Genomic DNA, 5,750 nt, shown 5'->3' on the forward strand with positions numbered 1-5,750 from the left:
AACCCCTGTTCTTTAGTCTTGGTATGCTGACATTGGCCTCCCAACATATATATTCTTTACTGTTGTTTCTTGTTAAGAATATCAGTTTATTCCCAGGAATTGGCAGCTTTCACTCACTTAATACTAGCCAGAAATCCAATATGCATTTGAATCGCACTTCCTGGATTCTTGTGCAGAAACGTGTGCAGTATACTGTTGCATCCATTTTCAATAAGCTACCACAAGAATGCAAAGATTTTAGCAGTAATCCACGTACTTTCAAGTTGAAACTGAAAAGTTTTCTCATGACTCACTCCTATTCTGTCAAGGAGTTCCATGAAAAATTAAGCTGATTTCTATGTTATATTGTTGACTGCATTTACATAAACTTATGGCTTGTCTTTTTTGGGTTCATAAACATTTTATTTTATCGGTTATTACTTTTATGTTGTAATTTCATGTACTGACATGTTCACTGGCCTTGGAGATTTGCTCCTGAATTTCATCCTATGGAACTAGACATATAAAATAAATAAATAAAATAAAAACAGCTGATTAACATGTATCTGTGATGCAACCTTCCCTCTGTAACCATGCTCATTTACCACTCAGTTTTCTCATGACTTGAGTTTGTCATTAGAAACAGTACATTTTTCTTGCTTATTTATATGAAACACATTGGAATTTGAATATCTACACATTAAACTGAGATTGGCCCACATGACAAAAATAACCGTATGTACTCTCCTACTGACTGCTTCTGAAATTTCCATTGCAATGGGTTTCTTCCCTGTTATTTTCCCGAGGAATTTGTTTCCATTGTTTAATCTATAGCACTCAGCTGATCTAAGTAATTTAACAATGCATTACATATATTTCATTTTCCTACTGACCACAAACTCCAAACTTCATCCAAATACTTTCCCTGTTCAGGTACAATTCAAATTATATGCCTTGCAGTCTTAGCTTTCATTAAATGTGCTGAGTCTAGTAATTCTATTTTCCTCTGAGCTTCTTCTGACCATAATCTTCCATTAGAAAGATGTTTGAAAGTCTTTCCAGGGTTTCAAATTATTCATATGGAGTACATCTCAATGTGTTTGATAATTTTGTAGGTGACCAGCATAGAAACTTACTTCTTCTATGTCAAAGGTTGGGGTAAGGTAGCCTGAGAGTTAGTTTGATATAATGTATTGTAAAATGAAGTTTACGGTTGGTATAGTAATAATGGGAAATGCATAGCATGTTAACTGCTGTTTTCTAAATGGAACTCTTTACACCAGACCAAGCAAGGTGGTGCAGTGGTTAGCACATTGGACTCACATTCTCGAGGATGACAGTCCAACACTGTGTCCAGCCATCCTGATTTAGGTTTTCTATGATTTCCCTGAATCACTTCAGGCAAATGCTGAGATGATTTCTTTGAAAGGGCACAGCCAACTTTCTTCCCCATCCTTCCCTAATCTGATGGAACTGATGACCTTGCTGTTTGGTCCTTCCCTCCAAATCAACCAACCAATCAATCTTCACAACAGTAGATTGGATGGGTTTTCCTATGCACATATCTGATCCTTAAATCCAGTTTTCCATCACTTGCAATACTTCCTTTATGAGAACACATTTCTCATGAAATCATTATCATAATGAATCCATTTTTCGTCCCCGGTCACAATGCGATTCAGAAATCCCTTCCGTTTTTCCCTCTGGAGCAACTGTTCACAAACACACAAATGTTGTTCAACATCTCTTGGTTTCAGTGCACACGGGACCCAAGTTCCTTCTTTCTGAATCATGCCCATAGCCTTGAGACGTTTTGAAATGGCTTGCTTTGTCACTCCCACTAATCATGCCAATTCTTCTTGAGTTTGACACGAGTCTTCACTCAGCGATGTCTCCAATTCTGCATCTTTGAAAACATTCTCTCTTCCACCAATATGCCAGTCTACGATTTAAAATCACCATTCTTGAAGCGTTGAAACCACTCACGACATGTTCTGTCACTAACAGCATCCTTACCATACGTACTTGAGAGCATTCGATGATACTCAGCCGCTGTTTTCTTCATATTGAAACAAAACAGTAACATCCCCCACAAATGACGAGAATTAGGCTCGTAAACTGACATTTTCAATCAAGAACAACTTTATGATGCAGACACAAATCGACTAATGTTTGAATGAGGTTATGTTGACTGAGGTCTGCTTGACGTCTGTGAACTGTTTCTTTTGACCGCTACTTACCGTTGTCACCACCTATCGGCAAACGGCGAAAGCAAAGTTGTACACCTTGTATGTACAGAAAACTGCCTCAAATCTGAAATTGATAGCAGTGAGATTTTTGGGGGAAATTTACGTGTATATCGAAAGGATAGATAAATGGGAACTGGAGGTGGTGTATTTGTCTCAGCAGGCAAGAACTCTAGATCCACTGATGTAGAAATTGAAGCTGCATCTCAGGTTGTTTGGGCAAGACTCAGTATCAGGGGTGGGGTAAAATGACAACTGGACCCTTGTATCACCCAACAGACTCATCTCCTGACATAACCAAAAACTTTAGTGAAAACATCAGTTCACTTGTAGACAAGTTCCCCAATCATACTGTAATAATTGGAGGAGACTTTTATCATCCAACAATTAATTTGGAAAATTACAGTTTTGTCAGTGGTTAGCATGCTAAGACATCCTGTGAAATGTTTCTAAATATTGTCTCTGAAAACTACCTCAAACAGACAGTTAGGAACTCCAATCATGATGGAGTTATATTGGATCTAATGGCAACAAAGAGACCCGACCCCTTTGACGATGTCCATGTCGAAACTGGTACAGAGGACAACTAAAACAAGCAGAAAGATATATATGTTCAGTAAACTAGATAGAAAACCAGTAGTGTCGTATCTCAATGAGGAACTTGAAACTTTCAGCACAGGGCACGAGCATGTAGAGGAACTGTGGCTCAAGTTTAAAAGAACAGTTGATCATGCACTGGATAGATATGTACTCAGAAGAATAGTTCACAATGAGAGGGAACCTTCATGGTATACAGTCTCTGTAAGGAAACTTCCACAGAAACATAGATTACTGCATAATAGGTGTAAAACACAGTGGAGGTCTAACGATAGAGAGATGCTCAATGAAATGCTTTTGGCTGTCAAGAAAGCACAGTGTGATGCCTTCAGTGACTTCCATAGCAGAATTCTGTCAAGTGATCTTCCACAGAATCCAAAGAAATGCTGGTTGTATGTAAAGGCAGTCAGTGGCATCAAAGTTAGCGTCCAGTCCCTACCAGATGGATCAGGAATTGAAATTGAGGATAGCAAAGTAAAAGCTGAAATGCATAACTTCATTTTCAAATGTGCCTTTTTGAAGGATAACCCAGGAGAACTGCCCCAATTTAATACTTGTACCACTGAAAAGATGAATGAAATAATTAATAGCATTAGTGGTGTTGAGAAACAGCCGAAATCATTAAAACTGAAAACAGTTCCAGGCCCCAATGGAATTCCTGTCAGATTCTATACTGAATGTGCAGCTGGGTTAGCCCCTTCTCTAACTATAATGTGTTGTAAATCCCTCAAACAAAAAACTGTGCCCAGTTCTTGGAGAAAGGCCTCCTACAAGAAGGGTATGAGAACTAATCCACAAAATTACTGTCCAGTATCCTGGACATCGATTTGTTGTAGAATCTTAGAATATACTCTCAGCTCAAACATAATGAGGTACCTTGAACAGAATGACCTCCTCAATGCCAGTCAGCATGGATTTCAAAAACACCGATCATGTGACAATCAACTTGCAGCTTTCTCAGATGACACACTGAAAGCTTTGGATCAAGGCAACCAGGTAGATGCAGTATTCCTTGTTTCCAAAGAGCATCTATGTTTATTGTCAAAAGTATTATCATATGAGATACAAAGTAAAATTTGTGACTGGACTGAGGACTTTTTGGAGGGATGATACAGCATGTTATCTTGGATGAAGAGTCATAGTAAGATGTAGAAGTAACTTCAGATGTGCCCCACTGAAATTTTTTGGGACCTGTTGCTGTTCATACTCTATATTAACGACCTTGCAGACAATATTAATAGTAAAATCAGACTATTTGGAGATGATGCAGTTATCTATAATGAAGTAGTATAAATATTCATTCAGATCTCAAAAAGATTTCAACGGGGTGCAGAGATTTCCAACGTGCTCTCCTACAACTAATATCAATGAATCAATGAGTCACTGTTGGAATCAGCCAACTCATACAAGTACCTGAGAGTAGCTTTTTGTAGGGATATGAAATCAAATGATCACATAGGTTCAGTCGTGGGTAAAGCAGGTAGTAGCCTTTGGATTATTGGCAGAATACTGGGGGAAGTGCAATTAGTCTGCAAAAGAGATTGTTTACAAATCACTCGTGTGACTGATCCTAGAATATAACTCAAGTGTGTGGGATCCATACCAGATAGGACTAACAGGGGATATTGAAAGTATACAGAGAAGGGCAGCATGAATGATCACAGGTTTGTTTAATGTGAGGGAGAGTGTCACAGAGATATTGAAAGAAATGAACTGGAAGACTATCCCAAGGGAGTGTATTAACAAAGTTTCAAGAACCGGCTTTAAATAATTACTCTAAGAATATGTTACAACCACCTACGTATTGCTCACATAGGAATTGTGAGATAACATTAAAACAATTACTGCAGCACAGAGGCATTCAAACAATCATTCTTCTCATGCTCCATATGTGAATGGAACAGGAAGAAACCCTAATAACAGGTACAATGGGCCAAACCCTCTGCCATGCACCTCACAGTGGTTTGCACAGTCTAGGTGTAGATGTAGATGTAGAAGTGTTCAGACAAGCCAAGGAGCTCTGGAAGACTCTACAAGATTGGAAAAAAAGTGCAAGTTAAGCCTAGTAAAGGTCAGTTAAGCCTGGTAAAGGTCGGATGGTTAAAAAGACCTAAAAGGGTCTTCTACTAGAGCATAGTCATACAGTGAGAATGACTGACATAGAACAGAACTTTCAGAGTTATGAGTAACAAATAACTAATTATTTTAAGTCAAGCTTACAGTTCACTGATGTCACCTGTGATTTACACTCTCTGTGGACAGAATTGTTAAAAAAGATGGTACGGTAAGGAACGTTCCTTTGATGAATACAAAGTTCGTGTTGCATCTTGAGTGGCACAACAAGGTTTTGGATGAAGCATTTGGGCATGCAAATGTAGATCTTAAGAAGTCACTGAATAGTACGGGATGATCGCACATGCATTAGTGTTGCACAGCCCCTTATGGGGTTACACCGCACATGCTATCTAAATGTCTCTTGTAAGGAGTTACCTGCACAACTAGTTGCAGAACCATTCAGCATAACCAGGTCATTGTATATCCAATCTCCATGATTTGCAAAAACCAGAGCAGATGAATAACTACAGACAGACACAGCTACAACAGTCAACAGAGAAGCACAGCCACCTGGAGTGCATTACAAGTAATGATCACAACATATTTCGCATTTTTCATCAAAATGTAAGCAGCTTGCTAAAAAAGAAAGATGAGCATCTTCTCTCACCCCAGGAAACTAAGTAAATCTAAAGACGCGCTTTGTTAAAGATAATATAATTTGGATGTCATAGAAACTGAACAGATGGATACAAGTTACTACTACATTACTGAACATATAAAATAAGGAAAAGAAGATTGGTTAAATACATGAAAGATGGAAAAAGTATTTGTAGGACGTTAATCTATAAATAGCACAGCCAGCCGGAGTGGCCG

This window comes from Schistocerca cancellata, chromosome 5 (genome assembly GCF_023864275.1).
Source record: "Schistocerca cancellata isolate TAMUIC-IGC-003103 chromosome 5, iqSchCanc2.1, whole genome shotgun sequence".
In the NCBI taxonomy this organism is placed as follows: domain Eukaryota; kingdom Metazoa; phylum Arthropoda; class Insecta; order Orthoptera; family Acrididae; genus Schistocerca; species Schistocerca cancellata.